General features: G+C 40.8%; 1 protein-coding gene across 4 annotated transcripts in view; it reads left to right on the top strand.

Annotated features, from left to right (window-relative positions):
- The window catches only part of LDLRAD3 (low density lipoprotein receptor class A domain containing 3), a 164,611-nt gene that overhangs the window by 62,993 nt on the left and 76,678 nt on the right, over positions 1 to 24,940 (top strand). The window contains exon 1 of one of the 4 annotated variants that reach the window (XM_033063765.1): positions 7,465 to 7,527. The exons of the other annotated variants lie outside the window; for them this stretch is intronic. The gene's annotated coding sequence lies outside the window, so the exon portion shown is untranslated. Of the gene's footprint in view, positions 1 to 7,464; positions 7,528 to 24,940 lie in introns of those variants that run through there. 4 annotated transcript variants of the gene reach the window in all.

The following is a 24,940-nucleotide window of genomic DNA, read 5'->3' as shown; positions in this document are numbered from 1 at the left end:
GCGTCTTCATTTGTGCTGACATTCAGGGGTATTGTTAATAGTAAAATTCCTTTGCTGAAAACCTTATGTACTACATGGCAGGAGTAATTAGCACTGCTGAATAGTGGTCTCTACTGTTGGATAAGCAGGGAGGGAAGAAAACCACTCTCTACTTGAAGACTTGTGTCTGTATTGTGTATTCAGTAGGTCTGTTCTGTATTTTTCAGGCAGTCTTCTTAAAAGCTCTTAAACTGAGTCTAGTGCTTCATAACCAGTGTTTGTCTTTCTTTGTACATAAGCCAGCTGTGGGCATGGATAGCAAATCAGCGTGGGAGAGATGGAGAAGGATTCCTATAGTTGGCAAGTCAAGAAACTTCCCACTTGGGACAGTAATAAATAACAAACACTGGGTATTTCCTGAAGATGTGAGTCTGCCAGTGGTCAGAATGAGAGCAGCCAGGAGTTCTCACTTTAATGCAAAGCTCCACAGCCGTGCTGAGGAGGAGGTGGGATTTCTCACAGGAGCCTGTGCCCACGCACAAGTTATCTCGAACCAGTTTGTGCTTATTGGACATTTGATGTTTGAGGCTGTTGTCAGACTTTACTCTTGCAAGTAAATTTTTTGTGCAGGGACTAAAATAAGCAGAGGATGATGTGGTGGTGGTGTGTCCTTGGCTAGATTTAAACCGATTTTTCCTACTCACTGAATATGGGGAGCTGCGGGGCGCAGGAGCTTTCGGGCATCCCATCTCGTTTGGGATAATTGCTGCAAAGAGTCTGCAGTTGCCAGGTTGAGAGGATGGAAGCATGACTGCAATGTTGCAGTCACATGTTGTAATAGGAAGTGGAGATTGTTATAAAGAAAACAGGTAGTAAAAATGCACCTTTCGCACAAATGTGAAATAAATTGTTACAAGCATGCAGTCAGTCTGTAGTGCCTAATACACAGACCAGCAAGCTCTGTGCTTCTTTAGAGGAAAAAGTTTCCTGGTGATACTATAATATTTTTATTGTGACAACAGGAACCTGCATCCTGCTTTCGTTTGTACACTGATTATCTACTGGGTGAGGAGTAAAATGGCTCCCTTTGCTGTAAATCTGGTAGACTGTAACAGGGATATGTTGATTTGTTAGGTAGCAGTGATGAATTGAGCTGAGATTCAAGCATTTCAGTGTTTCAGGGCAGTGTGGGAAGGCCTAATTAAAAATTGATTTGTCACCTGGAGAAAGAATTTGTTTTGGTTTTTGTTTGTGTTATTTATGTTTTTTAAATTTTAATTTATTTTTCCAAGCTGGTACATTTTACCAGAGTACAGTCTGTCATATATCCTGTTCTATGGTTACTCTCTGTCCATGTGAGCAGAAATGCAATAATGTAGCAGCCTGAAGAATCTGTAGTGTGAGGTCCGCTCTGATGGTAGCAGTGCGCTCCATTTCAGTGTCTTTTCTGGTGTGGAGGTTGATGAGTTTTATGAATTGCTAGAAAGCCTTGTAGGCTGTTCAGTTGTCCTGCCTGCTGTAGACTGGAGCTGTGGATATTCTACTTTTGGTACATGGCGCTCTGTGATCACTATTTCAACTGGCATTTTCAAGGTCTGGATTTGAAAACAGCTTCACTATCAGCTGGCAGGTTTTGAAGGAGAGGAAGGATAAATATCTTGGGTCTCAGTAGTAGGGTTTTGGCATTTTTGTCTTTTCAAGTGTTAAAACAATTCTTCTGCTCTGGCAGGACCTCATAATGGGCTGTGTCTAAGATGCAGAATGGAATATTTCAAGTGAAAACAGTTTTAATGATGTATTTTAAGGTTGCTCTCAAGTGAAATATAGAACGACAGATTGCCCTTCGCTTGAAATGTAAATAGATCATGGCTGGAGGTAATTGTATAGTCAACCATTAGGATAATCAGTTTATCATACATTTACTGACTGCTATAGAATTTTTGAAGAGGAGCTCATATATATTAAGAAACAACAAAAAAAACCTAGCAACAAAGAATGGAAATTAAACAAATAGCTTAAGAAAAACAAGCAAACAAAACACCATGGCAGAAAGCATTTGTCTAAATTAGTTATCTCTGATAGTGAAACTTTTGATTTATAAGATCAATGGGGTTTTGCATTTGCATGGACTGTGTGTGTGTCCAGATACTTGATTATCTGACATGTAGAATCATGTAAGCTGCAGTAACTTGATCAGATGTTTAGTTTCTTTCATGCAGCCTCTTGTGCTAGTGAAACTGTCAGACTAAAAGGCATTTTAGGCCAACCTCACCTTGCACGCAGTGCTATCAGGACACAAAAATCCTTTTAGGGGAGAAAATGGTATCATAGTAGGTGGCTGGGTGTGTGTGTGTGTTTTAATTTGCACATGAGAAATGCAGAGGCAGTGAGATTGGAATGGAGCCATAGGTCTCTCCTTATTCTTGTTCTCGGCTGCTTATGCAGATCTCCACTTACCCACTTCTTGGTCGCAAATGAACTTAAGGAATCACATAGTTATTTTAGTTACAACTTATAGAAATGTGTATTCTTTGGAAGCTGGAGAGAAATAACAGGTACCTCCTGTTAGCGTGAGAAATGTGTTGAAGGATTGGAGAATCGTGGGTGGATAATCAAAAGGGCCCAGATGAGCAAAAGGTCCCAGATAGATGAACAAAATCAAAATGGAAGCAATTTGGGGGAGTGGGGTGGCTGCTGATAACTTTTTCCTCTGTGTTCCTTAAGCCTTCTTCCAGCCATGGGCTGGACAGCTGTGAACTTGTCACAATTAAAACATACCAAGCAAAGCTGCTCTTTGTCAATGTGTAAATGGTTGAGTAAGTTGCTGTGTCACATGTCAGAGTGAACTGGGAGCTGAGATAATGAATGGAAGGTGATGTGGCTGTGAAACTCTGTTAAAATCTGGGATCATTTAGGATTGGGAGCTAATGAAATCTGAGATCCTGATACTATGTCCTCTTAGCCAAAAGATTTCCATTTTAGAATGGCTTTGGTGTCTCAAGGAGCCTGTGGGACTTAATTTATTAAAGATTGGGAAGTGTATAAGTTGAATATGGTTGAAGTATGCTGTTGTGTTACAAAATAGGTTGTTTCAATACAGGCAAAAATACAATTTTTCAGGTTTTAGTGCTATTTTTGTTCTTTAGTAGGAATTCTGATTAGTTTTTTCCTTTTAAATTAAAAGAGAAATCCCTAAGTGCCACACCTTGCTTTGGGCCTCTGGTGTTATTATCTTTCATCTGCTTGGACAGATTCCAGATGGCTCCTAGGGAATGTGATGGGGGAGATTTCCTGGTTCAGGGGTCTCTTATTGAAAATTTTAGATGGAAACCAGTTATATCACATGAGGTAGCCTATGTTGATCTATTTTGAAACTGTTGGGTTTGTTGGATGAAAAGTTGGATTTTAGGTAACATTTTCCTGTGAGGATTTATCTCTGTTTTGATAAAATGTAATACTGTTACTGCAGCAAGTAGGTTGTGGTTCCATTAAAAATTAAGATGTGAATTCTGGCTACTAAGTATCACTTTGTGCTCAGATTCCTTAGTTGCTTGGAGTAATTTCTCTTGCTTTATGTATTTTGGATGAATTTATCACTTCAATTGTTAATGAGTCAGATGATGCTTATAGCTCCAGACAGAACACCATTGCCAGCCATATGTGACTGTGTCAACTGAAGACTTGTATTCTTCTGGGCAAAGCTGTTCAGGGTCTTAGTGCTGCAGGATCTACTCCAGGGTGTGTTACTGATCAGCAGTATGACTTTGGGCAAGGTATAATTCTTTCCTCCCTGTACTCCCTCCCCTTTTACCTGTTCAAACATTTTTTTTTTGGACACCAGTTTTCTTCCCATCTTTCTCTAATGTTTTCTCTAGTGCTACCCTAGTTTTAGTCAAGAGCTATATGCCACAAATATCAGGCATATGTTTTTACAGTTAAAAATAGTGATTTTTTGCCTTTAAGAGATGTTCTGCCTTGCCTGGTATGGATTTGGTGTGTGGTAAGTAGATTTTTCGTGATAAGATATTTTTTAGTCAAGTATTCCTGTTTCTTTTCTTTCTTTTTGTTGTTATTAGCATAAAGGCATTATGATTCCTCAAATACTGTAGTGTTAGGTGTACAAAGATGTGAAGCATGATTGAGACACACAAATTGAGATACTTGTGCAAATCCATGCATTTGTCAAGTTGCACTTTCTCTCCCTTTTGTAAGGCAGGGCTAGGACTGGCAGCTTGAAGGGTTGTTGCTTGTCTGGGGTGCTCTGCTCAGGTAACCCATGGTTCAGGACTGTGTTGAACCTGTTAAATAGTGGCTGCTTGACACGGAATGGGGTCATTGCTCGCACATGGCTACAGAAGGTAACACTTGAGCTTGCACTTTGGAGATTCGAGGTTACTGATTCAGTCTCAGGGCTGGTATTCTGCTACTGTCTCCTGATTTCTTCTTCACAAGTTACGTTAAGGGCTATTAAATGTTTCTGCTGCTCTTTGTATAAGCTTAGCTAAAATTCTGCAGCTAAAGATAGCCATTATTTCTCAGATTGTGAATCTCTTTCTTGCCAAACTCCTGTCTTTTTCCTTCTCTGCCTGCATTCTCATTTTCTTGTTGTGAAGCTGTGTGCTGATGACTTAGTCTTTACATGCTTCTTTTCATAGATGATTTGTCCCTTCCTTCCTTCTTTCAGTATCCTTTTCTTTTTTCTTCCTTTGTACCTCATGACCTCACCAAATTGTACCCATTGATGCATAGAGCTTGCCATGGATTTCCTCATCATACCTCTGTACTGAAAAAGAAAGATACTGTTATGTATACTTATTATATCTATGCCTAACCTGCAGTTAGGGATTGTCATTTTTTCCTTGCCTCTTCCTATTGCAAGTGATCCACTTCACTCTGCTACTGGTGCTGTGCTTGCTTTTCTTCTCCCTGCCCTATCCATTGCTTAGCTATGCTGTGTGCTAAGGCTCAGCTTTAGGCTATGTGGGACTTCACTGCTGCTGAGTTTGGAAGGTGGAATTTAGTAAGAGCAGACTACTCGGGTCTTATTAAGTTTCTGGTACAATTTATAAGTGAATTGTGCATCTTAAGCAAATGAGCTGTTTCTCAGGGATCATTTACAAAGGACAGGCAATATTTACTTGACACAATGCAAGGTGTGGTTTATAAATGGCTGAATTGTTACTGAATACATTGTTAAATATGTGCAGTAATAGACTTGTTAGAGAGTTACATATGTAGAGTTGCTTCACCTGCCAAAGCACATCAGTTCTTCATAAACACATACATTGGTGAAGTCAGCATCTGTGACCTTCAGAGGAAATACACTACAATCAATGAGTTTCAAGGGCCAAATCATTCCTCACTTGCTAGCCAACCTTCTGCCAATGGCACACGTTGCTCTTGTAGCCTGGCCCAAAACTGTGAAGTCTTAAAAGCTGGGTGGAACTGCACTCTCCTAAACTGAATATATGGTTATCTGGAACCTGTAGTGCATGGATTTTGTCTTGAGGAGAATGGCTGTCCATCAGAAGAGTTTGGGGCTCTGATGCTGACCTTGGATGGATGATGTTGAAGATATCAAACTAAATCTTCCATGATCTGATCAACAGTAAGTCTTGGCATCATGTAAAATCTGAGCATCTTTGCTTGTTTGGGTAATTAGAAAGGCACAGTACAGATGCTGAGATCAAGATCTGCTCAGTCTGGCAGAAAGGAGACTGCACTTGTGAAATCCTGGAGTCTGGAACAACTTACTGCTCAATCACTTTTAAAAGACCAAGTCGTTAAACTAAGTAGGTATAATTCAGAATTGGCTAAGGAAGAACAACAGTGTTTGTGGTGATTGCTGTCTTTCAAACTCAAAAAAGGCTTCTTTTCACTTTCAGCAAGCTTTTGAAAGGTAAAAAGAAGGTGGAGAGGGAAGAAAACAATCTGTATGGCTGAATTTCAGAACCTGTTTGTGAGAGAAATGAAAGCATGAATGGAGTTACATGGTAGAATTGTGAAAAAAACACAACCCAAAACATTGTGAACTTTTAAATGAACAGATCATTCATTTTACTATGTAACCAGGGTTCTAGATGTTAAACTTGCCCTATATTGAATCAAGTCCTGTTGGAATTCTGATTTACATTTTCTAAAATTGTTTGGTAACCCTTTTTTAAAAAATGAGATCTACCTACTCTTTTTAGGCATTTTCAGTCTTGTGAATATACTGGATTTGATTATCAGCAAATGTGAAGGTAAGAAAAGTGAATCCCTGTGATATTTCAGCTTACGTGTTCTTAATCAAATCGCAAGCATTTGTCCTTTTGCAATCAGATGGAGGACTTCCCTCTGTTATCTGCAAGCAGTATTTAAATTTCAGGAACCTGTTCTTTTTAACTCCTCTAAAAATGGAGCTACTATGTGCAGTATACAAACGAGGAATGTACTTCTGTCCAGAGATCAAAGTGGTCTGTCTAGGACATTAACAGAGTACCTAGAAGATAAACAGATGTTGATAGTAGAGTTCCTAAGAGTATTTATAAACAATGGAAGTTGGCAGTAGCAGGTGTACCCTGGAAATCTTACATGAGGAATGTGAGCTTCTACATTGGAAGCGAGTTTGAAGTCAAGTGTTGTCAGATTTTTTTCCCTATAGGGATTACTGACAGCGTCATATTTTGAAACGTTTTTCGTTGCAACTTTTCAAAAAAGAGTCCGGAATAGTTTCAGTGACTTTATTGCATACTTGAATTATATGTCCATTAATGTTAAGAGCACAATAGCCATTTTTCATTTTCAAGTTTTCATAAAATGAGAGATGAAATGTTTTGCAGTGTAATTTCCTATTTGCACTGCAATTTCAAGTGATTGAAATGCCTGCCCTTTTCAACAACTGAGGTATTAGACATTTCATGCAATACTCCTGATTCAGAGGTCCAGTTTGTAAGCTCTTTTGAGGTAGCATGTAAGAGTATGTGTCTCTTAGATACATCAGCAGAGTCCATCCAAAAGTGGTGGGTACTCAATGACATTGGTTTGCACAACTGTACCTTTTCATCAGTCTCATGTTTTTCAATATAGTATAGAAAGGGTTTGCCATTTTTATGCAAAACTCTGCATGTTACAGAGGAAAGGCCCAGTGTCTCTTCCTGCTGCGGCTTTGAAAATGTTCAGGCTTTCAAAGCTAAAGGCTCTTTACTTATTAATGACTTCTACATGAGATAGATTTCAGTGTCTAATCAGATTGAATATCCTTAAAATTTCTAATGGGATCCTTGAAAATCTGCCAATGGACTATATAGGTTTTCTGATTAATTGTTTTAATTGAGCTCTGCCTTGCTATTTGGTTAACAGTCTTCAGGGTAGCCTCAGGCTGCTTACTTTCCAATTTCCTTGTGTTATCTGTAGATAAATGTCCACCCCATTGGAGCTTAATGGCCAATTAGCTGAGTCGAATAAAATCTGGAAACACAAGAAACAGTGCTGATCATTGGCAGGATATTCATGTCCTAACTGAGGTTGAATCCAGAGTTGCTGACCTGCTGACTGCCACTGCTCCTTGTGAGTAGTCTCATGGGGAAACTGTTCAGCCTGTAAAGCATGGTTAGCTAATTTTTCCCTGTAGTGTTGGTGCTTTATTTATTTTCTCATCAGTAGTTGCAAAATTAGGCAGGTCTCTACTGTGAGCAAACTTTCCAGTTGAAGAAACAATCAATGTAACTTCCTTTGGGCCTGTATGGAAGAGACCTCTGTAAGGTCTGTTAGATCCTGTTAAAATTAAGCCCACATACAATCAAATACTCATCAACGTTGGGAAAGCCTTTCCAGATCGAGTCCAACCTTTGACCAATCTCCACCATGTTAACTAAACTAGCACTAAATGTCATGTCCAGTCGCTTCTTGAATACTTCCAGAGGTGTTGACTCCACCATCTCTATGGGCATCCCAATCCAGTGCTCACCCTTTCAGTGTAAAAATTCTTCCTAATATCCAACCTGAACCTCCCCTGATGCAGCTTGAGGCTGTGTCCTCTTGTCCTGTCACTGGTTGCCTGGGAAAAGCAGCCAAGTCCCACCTGGCTACAATCTCCTTTCAGGAATTTGTAGAAAATGATAAGGTCCCCCTGAGCTTCCTTTTCTCCAGGCTAAACAACACCAACTTCCTCAGGACCCATCACTTCACCTTGTTGAGCCTCACACATCTGGCTTTGGCACATTGATCCAGCCTGTCCAGCAGAGCAACACTCCTGCCCAACTTAGGGACTTAGGGCTATCCAGCTGGTTTTTAACCCAGTAAAGAGTGCATGATTTATACTTCTAAAATATCAGGTGGTTATCTGCATTTTGGAAAGGAAGCATGTCTGATAGGAGATGTCTCAAAGGAGCAGTGACATTGAGGAAATAGAGTGGTCTTTGCACCTTTGCCAGTCTGGCCCTTGGAGATGGAATAAGTTGGGTGTTTGCAAACACAAGCCTTCCAAGCTACTTTGCACATTCCTGTAAGAAAACTACCTTGGCACAGATTGAGTTACTGTTCCAGTATTGTAGGCTTTGGTTTAGAAGGACTGTGTTGGCCTGTTGTGTTGGAAAAAATGTGTTACTGAAATGCTGTAGTAAATGTTTTGGTTAGAGAGCAGTTTGAGTGAGCTCAGCTGTCAAAATTAAACCCTAGGTATAAACAACTTTACCAAGAGCTAGTCATTGCCCGTTTCCAGAGCAGAGTGATTTTGGATACTTTGAAACATACAGATTCATAATCTGTTTTCAAACAAGCTTCCCAAGTTGTTCCCTTTTCCCACTAATCACACACCCAGCATTAAACGAAGTAACAGGTAGGTGCAAAAGGAAAACAGAAATGAACCATACTTGAACCGTTCTTGTTGGACCTGTAAGTGTAAATAAGAGGGCAGTTAATTTCTGTATCTAAAATGATTTGAGTTTCTTAGTTCTAGGGGATCACTTATCTCTTGAGAGTTACTATGTGAACAATCTAGTTGGTAGTTAAAGCTGTAATTTCCCAAACTCCTTCCTGCTTATCTGTTACAAGGTGGTCCTACTTATTTTAATCAGAATTCTGAAACTGGGTATTAGCTGCATACCTGCGTACCTCAAAGATTTTTGGTTATAAAAATGGCTGTTTACTGTTGAGGAATGAATGGAGTTTGCAGACAGCACCAGGCTGGGAGAGAGTGATCTGCTGGAGGGTAGGAGGGCTCTGCAGAGGGATCTGGACAGGCTGGATCGATGGGACAAAGCCAGCTGTGTGAAGTTCAACAAGGCGAGGTGCTGGGTCCTGAGGCCCTTGAGTCACAGCAGCCCTAGGCAATGCTGTAGGCTTAGGGGAAAGTGGCTGGAAAGATGCCCTGTGGAAAAGGACCTGGGGTTGCTGATTGACAGCAGCTGAACATGAGCCAGCAGTGTGGCCAAATGGCCAAGAAAGCCAATGGCATCCTGGCCTGGATCAGCAACAGTGTGGCCAGCAGGACCAGAGCGATGATTGTCCCCTGTACTCTGCATAGGTGAGGTCACACCTCGAATCCTGTGCTCAGTTTTGGGCCCCTCACTGCAAGAAAGACATTGAGGTAGTGGAATGAGTCCAGAGTAAGGCAGTAGAGCTGGTGAAGGGTCTGGAGCACAAGTCTTGTGAGGAGCAGCTGAAGGAGCTGGGGTTGTTTAACCTGTAGAAAAGAGGGCTCATGGGGGAATCTTACTGCTTTCCACAACACCCTGAAAGAACATTGTAGTGAGGTGAGGTAGATGGGGTAACAAGCAATAGGACAAGAGGAAACAGCCTGAAGTTGTGCCAGGGCAAGTTTATATTGCGAACACACTGAAAGGGTGATCAAGCATTGGAACAGATTGCCCAGCAAAGTGGTGAAATCACAATCCCTGGAAGTGTTCAAAAAACACGTAGATGTGGTCCTTAGAGTTATGGTGTAGTAGTGAACTTGTCAGTGCTGGGTTAATGTTTGGACTCAGTGACCATTGAGGCTTTTTCCCTCCTTAATGATTATATGATGCAGATGGGCTTTAATATTAATAGTTTGCATTTTTTATGATATTTCTTAAAACCAGTTTATATATTTGGCAAACAACTGATCAGTATATATCTTCAGTACCCATCTTCTCAGCATCCAAGCAAGGTGGAAACATAAATTATGGATGCTGGCAGTATTCCCATGGGATAGGAGAGCATTAGTAGTCATTAACAGATAAGGAAAACTGAAGCCACAGGAAGCAGAATAATATGATCATGTAAGACATCTGTGGCAGGGCTGAACCCTATCTTCCAGTCTTCTCAAGTTCCACATAGAAAGCTGCCCTTCCCTGAAAGGCATCCTGTCTGCAAGGCTGGACTGTGTTGCAGGTACTGACATTCATCTTCCCCCTCCTGAAGCTTATGTCACTGGCATTCCTGGCAGCTGCCTACTAGTCAGCACACTCGAAAGCATGTAACCATTGTGGTGTTTGAAGGGGCATCGTGGTGTTTCACACCAGGTGGATGACGTATGGCTGCTAATTTGTAAAGCTGCATCTGTGTCTGCCTCAGCTCTGTCAGCTGCTGTTGAGGGTGAAAGCTGTAGAAGTGTGAGAGACTTACCTTTAAGTGCATGTAGACAGTAGCCTGTCTGCTTGCTAAGTCTGATGAAAAATTGTGAAGGGGCGGGATAGATATTAATGTGCAGTGAATGCTCACATCCTCCTTTGTGTGTTTGGTTTTTAATGGTATAAATAGATAATAGCATCAGTTGGAAAGGTCGGGTGTGAGGTATGGTAGGAGTAGAGTGAGTTCTCTTTCCTAGAACAGTTTTATGTGTTAGTGATAGGGAATATTCCTGTGTGGCATTACTGACAGCCTTGAGTGGCTGGCAAGAGTGTTTTAAATCCAAGACTAAATTCTTGGCTTTCTTCTGAGTTTCTAGTTGAATATATTTGCATTGGCAAAAAAAGTTGGCTGACTTAAAGACATGTCAAGCACAGACTTAAAGTATCTTGAAATAGTAGGACTTGAATACCTTCTTTGCTTTCTCAAGGGCAAATTCTGCCACTGAACATATGTTGTAGATCACATTTTAAAGTGTTTTTTTCTGTGGCTCCAATATTGCTGCCATTTACTTTGAGCAGAACTTTTGTCCCCACCTCTGAAAAGGTAGTAGGATGTGCTTACTGAAATTATTGAATTCTGTTTCTGAAGTGTTCACTGTGCCTCTCTGAAGCAGGAATATGTTACAAGTCAAGGTGATGTATGACCATGTACAAATAGAACTGAGATAACATGCTAGAGATAAGTGATCCTCAAAAAGGCATAATGTTGTGGAATTGTTTGCTGTCTGCCTGGCTTTGTGCCGTCTGCAAAATGGGCATAGCACTTACCCACCTCAGTTTCTTTCCTTTCATAAATGCTGGTAAGTGCTCAGTTCCCCAAAGTGAGTGTCATCAATAATTCATCATCACTTAATTGCTGGAGCTGATTTCCGATTGATTTGCTAAGTAAGATGCTAGGAAGTGGTAGTTTGGTAGTTGCCACTGTCGGTTTCGCTTCTCTGCTTTTGCCAATGTTTTATGAGGTTGTTGTGCACATGCCTTTTCCCTTCTCCGTAAATGCTTTGCCCTCGAGCCACAATAAAATTGGAGTAGCTTACGAAAAGAATGGGGCAAACAGCATCAGATGAGGCGGTGGATTTCTTTTTGCATCAGCAAAGCAGCAAGTCCAGGAAGGGCTGAAACTCAGACTGAACTTGGAAGACTCAGCGCTGCATATGTTACATGCACTGCATGTGTTACACACTGTCGCTGTTTGTCACTTAATGTTTCTTTTCTTTGTTCAGTAGGCTACTCCTGGACTGCTGTCTTTTCCTCTTGCTGGTGCTCAAAGTGCTTACAGGTCTGCTGCTTTTGTCTAGTGCTGTTGTCTCTAAGCTTGTGTGAGAAGGCTGTTTCAGTTGTCCATTTTATATCCCTACTTTGAATCACATTGAGTTATTTCTGATCATTTTTCATTATAGTGGGAATATGTAGGTTGGGAATGGATAACAGTTGTGTATGTTTTGCTTCTTTATGTGAGGAGTCATAGGTGAGAATTTGGAACTGTGTAGGTTCTTCTTGTGTTTCCTGATAGTTAGTGCCACCAGTCTCCTAGGGTGGAGTAATGGCAGATTTATTTTCTGGATGCTAGAGAGAGGAACTTTAAAATAGATGTCCTGGAAAATATGTGGCGCTTGTTTTTATTAGCTTAGGGTAATCTCTGGTCTGTGTAAGATATGAGCTAAAATACAAATGAGGAAGCAGGGCAGTATCACACTCTCTCATATGTAGAAATGAGAGATGAGGAAGGTGTATTCATTTATCTGTATAGCTTATCCTCTAGGACACTGCAAGCATCTTTCATCATTTCCTGGATGAAGGTCCAAAAATAAATAGCTACAACTGGATTTTATTCATAGGTTTTCTGACTACTTTCTTAAAACTTGGGACGTTGCTTTACCTTGCAGAATCTGAACTGGTAGCCATTTGTACAGGGTTTGGCAATGCCAAATGTTTTCCAACACTGTGCTACATCCTAAAAGACAGTGCACAGTCTGTTGGAGCATGTCTTTCTGAGTCTGGTTTGCCAAGGAGGCATTAAAGGGAAATAAATAGGGGATTTTTTTGGGGTGGGTTTTTGTTTTTTTTTTTATATATAAACATACATAGCTTCCAAATTGATTCAGTTCTGTCTTAAACACATCAAGAATGATTTTGTTACTATTTTTGTACGTTCTTGGGAATTTGCATCACGATTCTTTGAAAGAACTTACATGGGTTTGTTTCAGTGCAGTAACTTTTTGCCTTCAGCTGCTGTGGGTATAAAAATGAATTGACAATTCAGTTCTCAGAGATCACAGAATATTCTGATTTGGAAGGAACCCACGAGGATCATCCAAATCTTGGCCCTGCACAGGACGCCCCTAAGAATCACACTTCATGCCCAAGAGTGTTGTCCAAATGCTTCTTGAACTCTGTCAGGCTTGGGACTATGACCACTTCCCTGGGGAGCCAGTTCCAGTGCCCAAACACCCTTTGTTGGTTTTAAGTGTTCTGATGTCTTTAAACTTCATTAAAGGAACTGGGCTGGAAAGAATATCAGTGTCAATCAGCTGCTTTGTGGGATTCCTTAAAGACCTACTGCATTCTTGCTTCAGTTTCCATTTACCAAGCTTCCTTTAAAAAGTGTTGATTTCAAAATGAAACTTCAAATGATGACATTTCATTAAAATTAAAAAGTTCATCTTTTGAGCCTGCTGCACTTTGTTCTGTCTGTAGTCACTCTTGCCTCTCCTCAGGGTAAAGGGAGGACACAAAAGATGCTGCTACTTTGAGTAAATAGTTTTCCATGGAGGAGTTGTCAAACTGAGAATTTTGAGAACTGAAAACTTGAGTGTGTTGCAGCTAGGATGTTTTGCACAGCAATGTACCTGCATTTTGCACAGCAATGTATCTGCCTTATGTTTCTAAATCTATTATTCCATGTATTAAAAGGAATATTTATTGTCAACCTTTCTAGGCAGCAAATTGAGAAAAGGAAAAGAGTATTTTTCAAGTGTGAGTACAATGGCTTAAAACTTTACTTTCCACAAACAAAAGTAGTCCTTGAATCTGTGCTTTTCTCAAGTGAGATTTTAACTGCTTCAGTGAAGCAACTCTGATATAAAGGTGCAGCAGAAAGAAGAATTAAGACTTGGGGAAGGGGTAATTAATTTCCAGTTTCCAGAGGCACAATGAATTTTGTGCTTTTGGTTTGGGAATACATGGGGGAAGGAAACTTTCTGTCTTACATTTAAAGTTTCAGTGGTTTTGATCTTGCCATACTAATTTTTTTCAGTGCTAAGTAAGTGTTTGATCACAAAGCACCTGTCAGTGTGTGCTTCTTGTTGCCAAGATGCTTCTGAAACACAGGAAGTATGTGGACATACTGGAAAAGCTGTGTCACCACCCTTCTGGAAGTCGCTTTGATTGACAGTCTGTTGTGTCTGAGTGCGGTGAAGAATGTCAGCCAGGTTCAAGGTTATCTGCAATACACTGAAAAATTCATAAAGGCCACTCAGATGAAGACAGTGATGAAGATGCAGAATTACCTTGTGGTAGCAGTCTGTAGGAACATCTTCCTGCATTTCAGATGAAGCTTCCAGACTGCTGAAGGATACTCTGTACCATTTCTGATCACATGAACTTGGTGATTAGATAAGGTGAAAGGAAGCAAGAACCTTTATCCTCAGCTTCAGGATGTCTATGTTTGGGGTGTTATATCATAGACATTTTCACATGATCTTCTTTTGAGGTCAGACATGGAATGAACAGATGCTGTTTGGTGGAGGTAACACTTCAGTTAGTTTGTGCAGTCATCGGCTGTAATGAAGTCAATACTTAGTGGATTACTTTTAAATATGTTTTGTGGAAAATCTGGAGAAAACACAGCTATAGGTCAAAGAGCTAATAGAAAATATTAAGTTCTTCAGGTTGAGCCATATCATCTGCTTTGTGTATGAAACACAACAATATGGTCTAGGACTCTTACAGCTTGAACAAAGTTTCTTGGCCTGGGTGAATTTTAGCACTCCATTATATATTCCATGTTAGTTTTCCCTTTATACTTTGAGATTGTTCAAAGAATATGGGTCAGTGTATATGGTCAAAAGTAATGCTATTTTTGTGTTAACCCACTGAATCAGAAATATCCATACACAAAACTTGTAGTGAAGCAACAAGTGCATAAATATTTCCTTTCTATGTTATAGACTATATTGTGATTGAATATGTGAAAATTAATTGCATAGGAGATGAGAAAAATTGGAAAGACTATGGTAATCACGTTCGTCCTTTCTTGAGTGATTAAAAATGAAGTTAAATTAATTTTGTTTATTAGTTGAGTTTCACCCCTTTTTTTTTTTCAAAGGGACTAACTCTTGAAATAAAGAGAAGTCCTGTTGCTTAAGTAGAAAGCAAACACAACTGAAGAGCTTTCAGTATAACAGACATGTATACAGTTAATTTTTCTTGCAGCCACTCCAGTTACATGGCTGTTAACAGTTAAATTATGAATGAGGTATTCTGAAGAAAGCCTCTTCTGACTCTCAGCTATCCTCTTTTGTTTTGGGCTGGTCACCAGGGTCACAGGAGTTTCATTCCACATGAAGCAGTATGAGCAGCAGACAGGCTTTCTTCCAGACTTGAAGAGAATGCGACTGAGTTGTTGGTGTCATTCACAAAACTCAGTTCTTCTAGGACTTGAATGCAAGGAGTTCACATTCTGTTAAATGAATGATGTGCATCCTTGTACATACTGATGAACAAAGGCGTGTCTGGAATGATTTGGGCTGCAAGGCACTTGCTTGGGGGTCTCTGAAAACAGAACAGCCTGATGTCTTGTATAATACATGGGGTCACAGGTTAGCCAGTGACATCACCATTCTCATCAAGTTGCTTATCCTGTGTCCTAGACAGTATGGCTTATTGTCTTTTTGTGTTGTGTAATGTCTCCTGCTAACAGGATGGCACAGCTGTCCTGTTAAATTGAGCATTAGTGATAATAACAATGAAAGCATCCTTTTTTTGGAAGCATCTTGAAGGATAGTGACTATTTTTGTGTAATAAAATGAATATTAAAAGTGGTCCCAGGTTCATGGTCTTTATGATAGAAGCACAGGATTTGTCTTCTTGGCCAAATGCTTTTTGCTTTTGTGAGAGTGACTGATCTCCACATACTTCAGTAATTTGTCAGTATTGGGAAATAAAACTGAAGGGAAAATTTAGGGAAGATAATTGCGTTAAGTGAAAGCCCCCTCCTACTTGTCTTGTAGGAGGAAAGTCTTCACTCTCTATCTTTTTTTTTTTCATTTGCTTTACATCTTATCTGATGCAAAGTATGTGAAACCTTTCTGAAGTGTTTAACTAATTTTCCAAAGTTATAGCAGGGTCTGTTACCTCAGAGCTTTGTACCTCACCTGTGAGGCTGGTTTTTCTGATTCCAATGGGGTGGCTTCAGAGAATAGCAAAGCCTCAGTGTATGGATGGTTGGAGTTCACTGGGCTTTCCAGCAGTGAAGGTGAGAGCTCTGACTGCAACTCTTTGACAGAAGATCTGAGCAGAATGTGTCACCTTGACTTTTAAGAAAATTACTGAAGTAACTGGGAATCAAAATTAGAGAAATGAGCCTGTGAAGAATCTCAAGTGCCTTTTTAAGAACTTAATTGCTCCCAAATGTCTTCAATTCAGGTTTCCCCAGGAGAAAAGTGGGTTCTGAATGTTTGGCAAGATTTCTGTTGTTTTAAAAACGGGCTTGTGTTTTTAAAGAGAGGATATGTGTGACAGAGGCTCTGGTGGTGAAAGACTGAAAATGTCAGTAGGTCTGGAGTAAGTTTGCTTAGGTATTTTGTTAAGAAAATTCAACCCTAAATGAGCAGAAGTGAGTAAGGACTGTGAGTGGGTTGAGACATTGTTCTGCCAAGGAAGAATCAAAGTTGTCATAACAGCAGTGATGCACTGCCACGCTGACTTATGGAAATGCAAAGGCTGGAGGCTGCTTTGCTTTTGTTGCTTCTGTTGCACACTTCTTTTAAGTAGGAGAAACCTTGGCTGGTGTCTGCATGCATTACACTGGTGGTCTCTTTTGATGGCTGTGCCTGTCAGTCTGGCACTGTGTAATACTTAAAGTGTCCTTGAAAATACCTATTATGTACAGTTTTCATTGTCTTTTGAACTTGCAGTGTGTGAGAAACACAGGAAGGTGAAAATGTGTATGTGAGTAGTAGTGGGAGAGCCACAATTAGAGCTAGCCAATTGCTGATTTCTCGGGGCTGTGAAAAAAAATTGAACATTGTTGTTACAGAGAAAATATGTTCAGGTTGTCCTTGTGTTCCAAAGACATCTCCTGCTGCTTGTTTTGTCTTACCGAGATTTGATAACTGCTTGGCAGAAGTCTTGGCATTGCTTGGCACTAGCAATTTCTGCTCATCATCTTGAAAAAAATGACTGCTGAAACTCAGAAATGCACAGTTTTGAGCTGCACTGTTTTCATCATTGTCAAGTCAATACAGTTTGATTTTTCTTACTTCTTTCTTTCAAGAGATTTGGGGAAAAAACAGAAAAGCTTTCATAAAGTGTGGTATCTTTCTTTTAATTCTCATTAATCAAATACAGTCTCCAGCAGTACAAACATGATGTGAGACCCACTATGCTAAATTTACACCCTGCAATTTTCAAACATTAGTTGCCACTAAATTGGCAGAGTGACTGGAACCAAATATACTTGCTTTGCAATTATATCTGCTGGGTTGGTATTTATGGGAATAGCCAACCAGGCCAACAAGAGTCAAAATTAAAATTAACCCTTAATGGCAGCATGCTGAAACTGTTCATTTCTGTGTTGAGCAAGGTGCTGAAGAACCTCTGTTCTGGCCAACCTCAGGTGCCACTGCAGTGATAATGCTTACTTTCCAAGGAGCTTGAAGAAAAGATTGGCAAATTTATGAACTTTGTGCACTCTAAGTTCCAGTTTGGATTTTGTGTGAAAACAAATGTATCCTGCCGGTAGTATGCACTTTGAGAATCAAAAAATTTATAACTGAGTACGTAGAATGTGTGTCTTTTGTCTATGCATTTTGAGTTCTCTGGCTTACTGAGATATGAAGGTTTTGTTTTGTTGACAATTTTCATGAGGTTCCCGAGATCTTGTGTATTTCTTCCGATCCCAGTCTGTACAGTTCTGTAGGTGATTCCCCAGTTCATGGGTTTGCTCCACAGCTCTCACAGCGTTTTCCAGTTTGGCGCGCTGTGTCTGGACATGTCTTTGCTCCAGCTTCTACAGAATGTACACTTTATAGCATACCTAAATATGATGGGTGCCAGAAGGAATGTGGACCTTTCAGTTTATTCAGCCAGGAAAATGATATGTGAGGTTGTAGCATGGGGCTTTAGCGATCTCCTGAGTTTTGATTTGGCTCAGCAGAGAATACCTGATGCAAAAAATGTTGAATGAAGCCTTAAAAGGTAAGAATGGTCTTGTAGTTAACCGGAAATGTATTCATTTTTGTTAGCTGAGTTTGTCCCCAGGATTGACTCCTCTGAATGAAACACATTCAGGTTTGGAAGCTGCAAGAGGGCTCAAGTGAGACACCCAAAATATTTGGATTAGGGGCTGAAGTGTGTAATCTTTCTTAATTAGACCATGCTGGGGAGCTTTTTTCTGAGACTTTTTGTCTCACGAGCACTTTGTGTAGGGTGGGTAGGATATTTTATTTCTTTTGAGACCAAGATAGGTATCTAAAAAGCAGGTGCCACTTTTTCACTTTTTTTTTTTGAGAAACTTTTCACAGGATTTTAGGAAATAAAGGAAACAGAACTTTCAGGAAGCAAAAAGTGGGAAAAGGAAGAAAGTTAGTATACCACACAGACTGAATCTTGGTCTTTTTGTTTTGTGACCCTATCTGGAGTCACTTGTCTACAGCTGCATCCCCTGCTCCCAGGGAAAGTTCATTTTTCTCATGCTCTCATGAAAAGCTTTTCTGTTTTTTGTTAAATCTTCCTCTGTCTACCTTCATTCCGGTATTCTTCACTCTTTGCTGTGCTGTTAAATACAGCAAATGTTAAAAAAGCCAAACTCCAAGATTATCTCTGTTGCAGTCAACCCCCTGATTTTACTGCTAGCTCAGAAGCAGTTTGGGGTACATGGTGTGTGGAATGGCATCTCGCTGTGGCAGTATTTGCTGGAAAGAATCGGTCACCATTGCCTTGCAGGAAGATTGCAAAGCCCCACTGTGCTCCCCATGTTCATGTCCTGTTGTGTGGAGGCACTCTATACATTCTTCGGCAGGGAAGCATCATTGCTCTTGGCTATGGCTTCTGGTACAATAAGTGAAAGATATAAGGTGAAACTAAACTCCAGTGAAAAGAGTGAGACCCTCATTTCAATATAATCCCTGCCATAGATCTGCCTAACAGCATGTTTCCTATTGACAAAATGCAAATGACATTTATTTTTCTGATTTTGATTTGCTTACAGAAAGCAGCAGTAGTCTAATCCATGCAGCAAACACTGAGTAACTTTATCTTCTGGATAATTTTTTATTATTGCTGTATAAAGCACATCAAAGAGCTCAGTTTGAATGGGAGAAAATAATACTTTAAGTAAGTGGTTATAAAAGCAGTTATTTTTTCACTTGAAATTATTATTTTCTAGGTCTCTGGTGGTGATGATGGGAAATTTCCAACTTCAAATAAATGACCATTACTTGTATCTTCTACCATTACTGACCATCTTCTGCCCCCACTTAACTCTCTTTGAGGGTTACCTACTGAAGGACATGTGACCAGAGGCACAGGAAAAGGGCAAATACATAGTCTTCTATAAAAAAAACCTCTCAACTCTAAAGTAATGGCAAAATCTCTTCAAGTAGACCTGGGACGTGACATTTGAAGAGGTTTGTGTCCTGTGGTTAAATTTGACCAGTATGTTAGCAGGGGTCTCCAAAATACTGTGAGAGCTCCTGGACAGTCTGGTTGCTGTGGCTGCCCCATGGCTTATCATGGTTTCATGTATATAGGGTAGATAAAAATTGGCTGATTATAACCCAGCCTGGTGATGCTCTGAAATCAAGGCTCTGTTTTGAGTTGTTTTGTTTAAACTGTTTTTTCTAACAGGATGCAGTTCTGCATTCTGCAGCTGGTGAGCAATGAGTTGCCTTTCTCCTTAAAGGTTTCAGGGCTGTTCTAAGTTCACTTTACATCAAGTTTTGTCACCCAGTACACATGGTCTTCATGTATGCCCTCTTTTCAGTCTCACTCTTACCTCTTTGTTGGATTTGCATGTATTTGAATAGGTTATCATCTATTTCCAGGTGATGCTTCTGTTTAGGAATACTACTCCATCTTCACTGTCAGTGTGCTGTCACTACCACCTAGTAACTATTGCCTTTCCTTTACTCTGATTGTATTCTGGTAATTCTCCTAATTTTAACTGTTGATTCAATGTATTTAAAAAAATATTCTTGTACCTCTTCCAGATTTTTTTTGGGAGCCTCAGGAGAGAGGTTTCTGGTTTCCTTGTTTTCTTTTCTTAGGGCAAGACTTCAAAGCAGGAGCTGAGTTGCCTTCCTAGGGTAGGGAAGTCTGAAGATCTGTCTCTTGCCTAGATGAAAATCATAGTTATCTGTCATCAATCTCCTCACACTTGGAAATTAACTCAGTGTTGTTGAGTAAAGGGTTAGGAGTTTTTTCTTTGTTGTTAAGGACAGTGTTGATGTTTTGTTTTGTTGCTCTGTCCTACATCCTGGCCTTCCTTGGGCTTGGTTCCTCTGCGGAGCCTCTCACACATCTGTCTCTTCCAAGCTTTTTTTGATGTGTGACTGTTTCATGTAGTGTCAGAGCCCAAGTTCTCCCCTCATTACCAGCACCACAGCTTATCTTTCCCTCCTGATGTGCTGTCACATCCTAAGTGCAAACTCCTGATGGGAAGGTCCCTCTGCCATCTCTGTCATCAGGAAGATGATCATTACCCCAACTTCATCTTGGTTTGCTTTCTTTGCCATTATTACACAGTGAGTTGCTTTCAGAACCCTGTGCTTTTTGTCTTTAGCACACCTTTGAAATTGTCAGCGACCAGTGCTGAGGAATACACTTAGAGCAGGTACTGGGTGTGCAGCTGCAGTGAGAGCAGCAGGTTGTGCCTGGGTGGGAGCCCCAGGTAAGGGGCTGTGACCTGCACAGCAAAGGGCACAGGGACCTGTGGCACTGGCCAGGTGACCGGACACTGGGACACAGCAGGAGCCAAGGGCTCAGCAGAAAGACCCCAGACTATTGGCAGCACAGACTGAGGGTATAAAGGCACAGGGATTCCTTTGTTCAGGCTCCCTCTCTAGAGGCACCAGCTCAAGCTGGTTTTGTGTTATCACCACGATTAAATTACTTAAAGGAACTAGAGATTTGGGACTTTACTATGGGAAACCAGGGTTAATGCAGTAAGGAAACCTTTTCTGACAGTGTGAATGTGGGCTGTGCAGAGAGTCAAGTGCACCCATTGAGTCACTGGAGCCATCCACTGTGTAGGGGTTTCAGTCCCAGCAGTGGAAGTGTCTGGTAGTAGGAGTGTGACTGCCAGAGGGCAGGAAAGTTCCTGTGACACCAGTAAGATGTCAGTGTGGGAAATCAGCCTTTGCCATTTATGTGTTTGCTGGGACACAGAGTGGCATGTTTGGTTCTGACAGGCAGCTTTCCTCACTGGAGAAGACTGATGCACAGCTACCAAGAAGAAATTAGTGCTCTTGAAAACTTTGTTGCTCAGAAGAGGTAATTGTGGCATAGTTGTTCAAGACAAGCAACTTTGTGGGACTAAGTGGTGCCTGTTGCAGTTGTAAATGGCAGAAGCATTTGCTTTGGGTTACCTGACTTAGCCTGAGAAAAAGCTACAGTCCTTGTTGTGTTCTTGATCTGGAGGGAGTATGCATGTTCCTTTCTCTTCTGTAATGGCATAAGCTCTTGAAACTTTGTGGTGGGTTGATTCAGACAGCACTGAGAACTACAGACTCTAGGCTAACTTTTTTTTTAAACCTTGCTGCTCACCTGTGGTGGAGTTTATGCAACTGGATAGTAAGAGAAAGACAGGAATTTATGGCCTGGGTTATAGAAAGATGGGGCTATTTGCTCTGATTTAAATCAACTTGAACTGTTGAGGATATGCACCTTTAGCTTCTCACAGCTATGTACAGAAAGCAGCATAGAATAGTTTGACATGGTGTTTCTGCCCCTGGCCTGCTATGCCATTCCATACTGTCATCATTGCATGGACTTGGATTCTATGGTCTGTGTAGGTGCAGAGATTGTAATTTTGTGTGGTTGGGGTTTTTTTTCCTGGCTGAAACATTCTTTTGCCTACCAGTTAACAGTATCTGTTTATTGTTTGTACGTTTGTTTTTCCTGTAACATGTAACTCTTGCTCAAGCTGCATTTAGTTACGAAGGTTGATTCTATGTCTGATCTGTGTGGTGAGACATAAGACTACAGAAATATTAAATATTAAATATTGTTAAAAGTGCTGAGTGACTACTCACTGAAGAGGCAGCAAGATAATACTTTGTTAGCATCCTGCTGAAACATTCTTTCTTCCCTTCTGTGTTTTGTACTGCTGCAGATTTGGGCATTGTTGTTTTTGTATGCTGGGATGTAAAAGAGGAGGGAGTGTGTCCAGTATCAGCTACCAACTCCAAAGGACTTCAGTGGTTTTTCTGCCTGTAAGTTAGAGCATGCTTTAACCACTGCCATAGTGAAATGCTCCTAGAGCAACTGACATTATGGAGTTATTTTTTTCAGAGAATTAACACTTTTACAGCCTCACAGTTAAATTCTGCCAGTCCTTGTGATTGCTTCTCATTGGAACAGCGCTTTAAGTGATTGTCATGTGACACAACAGAACAGCTTGAAGTACCACTTGCCTCTGGGGAAATAACCTCATAGTGAATTCAGTTGTTTTCTCCAGACAGAACAATCGTGGGATTTTTCTTGCGTCATGTGTAAGACCTAGATAAATTTGCCCACCTAGTAAGGCTGAACATCCCAGAATTTGCACAGCTAACCATCTTCTCTGAAGGCCCTGAAATGCAGGTAATTCAATGCATGTTTTTAAGCAAGAAAATGTGGTTAACAGCAGCCTTTTGTGATCTCTTGCATCTGCACGCCACAAAAAAAAGTCCTTGCAGAAACAAGTCTCAAAGGGCAATTAAAAGCTTTTGATCTTTGAAAGTGAATATTCTGATTCTGATTGGGAAACTTAAACTTAATTATGGTAGGTAGGTAGGTAGATTTTTTATTAGCATAGAATATCATGTGAAGAAACTTAAACCTAGCCCCTCCCAACTGTTAGAAAAACAATAAAATAAACATAGTACTTCTTGTTTAAATGGAAGGGTTTTTTTCATCACTTCTGTTACTCCTTTAAATTTGATGCTGAATGAATCAAACTCAGTCTTGCTGCTGTCACATTTCAGGCATGATCTCAGTATTTTCTGGGCAGAATGTCAGCTCGGCCTGTGTTTAGGGAAATTGGAGTAGTGTGATGGATCACATGAGCTTATTATCTCCTTGTTTACCCCTACTCCCCATTTAATTTCTGGTAGGTACATCTGTTTGATACACAAACTGATGCCAAGTAATTACAAGTGCATTGTTAAATGAAAGACGGGAATAATAAAATCTAAATTCTGTCCTAAGATCTGTTGCAGGTTTTCTGCATTATTGTGCATAAATCCTTTAGTCTCTTGTTTTTGTGAAGACAAAAATAATGTTTTCCTTTGAGTGGTGTTATAGCAACATGCCATAGAATCATAGAAGATGCTGAGTTGGAAGGGACCCATCAGGATCATCAAGTTCAACTCCTGGCCCTGCATAAGATGCCCCACCCTGTGCCTGAGAGCATTGTCAAAATCTTCTTGAGCTCTGTCAGGTTTGGTACTTCCCTAGGGAGCCTGTTCCAGTGCCCAGCCACCTCTGGGTGAAAAAACTTCTAATACCCAACCTAAACCTTCTCTAAATACAACTTCAGGCCATTCCCTTGGGTCCTGGTCACCAGAGAGAAGAGCTCTGTATCTGCCTCTCCTCTTCCCTTCAGGAGAAAATTGCAAACTGCAGTGAGGTCTCCCCTCAGTTTCCTCTTCTACAGACAGTATGAGTGCCCTCAGCTGCTCTTTATACAGCTTCCCCTCAAGGCCCTTCACCATCCTCATGGCCCTCCTTTGGACACTCTCTAACAGCTTTATGTCACTTTTACACTGTGGCACCCAGAACTGCCCCCAGCACTGGAGGTGAGGCTGCCCCAGTGCAGAGCACAGCAGGACAGTCCCTCCTTTGCCTGGCTGGCCATGCTGTGCCTGCAGCCCCCCAGGACAGGGTTGACCCTCCTGGCTGCCAGGGCACAATGACTCAGATCCAACTTCCTATAGACCAGGATCCCCAGGGCCCTTTCCACAGCACTGCTCTCCAGCCTCTCATTTCCTAATCAATCCACACAACCAGGGTTGCCCTGTCCCAGGTGCAGAATCTGGCACTTGCTCCTGTTGGACTACACATAGTTGGTGTCCTTCAAAGGTACTAAAAATAAAATGTTTTTATCTTTGCTGCTTCTTTAAGGAAGCAGTGTGAGTAGCTCTAGCTTGGATAAGAGCAGCATAAAATCTCCATTTGACCTTGCTGGGGAATGCTTGTCTTTTGAGGTGCACCCAGTTCTGTAATCTCAACTGTTCCGTCCTGCTTCCTTTTTCTGTTTAAACCTGTGCTAGTCTGGAGCTGTGTTCACTCTGCACTGTTAATGGCCCACAGCCTCTGTCCCTTCCACCTCACTAAGTGTGCCAAGTGCCCGCAGACCTGGGGGATGTATTTTTGGTGTGTACTCAAACAGCTGCACTGCTGCGGAGACAAGCAAACGTGGAAGCTTTAGTGAAATGCCCAGTCCCCCAAATATAGAATCCAGCCATGAATGGTGCAGGATTAAAGTAAGCCTGTTCACTTTGGCTCACTTCCTGCACATGTTGTTGCAAGGAAAAAAAGGAAATGGTTGTTTGTTAGGGAATAGTTTAGAAGATTATATTTCATTAAGGTGCTTGCATGACTAAGTGCTGAAATGCAGCCACCTACTACAGCGAATGTGCTAGTTGCTTCAACTAATGTTGTAAAGTATTTAGAAGATACTCTGTTCTATGCATATTGTGTTATTTATGGTGGGGACTGTGATGGATTAATTGATCTCCAGTTCAACAAAGGCAGGTTTTGCAGTGAGGAATTAATGGGTGACTGATGGGCATTGGATAGTAGTCAGTGTTCCTCACTGCAGTAGTTTTCCTGTCTAAATTAAAAGAAGCTATCAATTTTAGTGCTCTGAGAGGGTTGGTTTTCTCATTCTCTTTGACTTGCCTCAGTAATACTTAGTGTTTAATTTGAAGTTACCATAGGAGTTT

Source organism: Catharus ustulatus, chromosome 6 (genome assembly GCF_009819885.2).
Source record: "Catharus ustulatus isolate bCatUst1 chromosome 6, bCatUst1.pri.v2, whole genome shotgun sequence".
Lineage (NCBI taxonomy): Eukaryota > Metazoa > Chordata > Aves > Passeriformes > Turdidae > Catharus > Catharus ustulatus.
The sequence above is the reverse complement of the archived record's forward strand: the minus strand, read 5'-3'. Positions and strand labels throughout refer to the sequence as shown.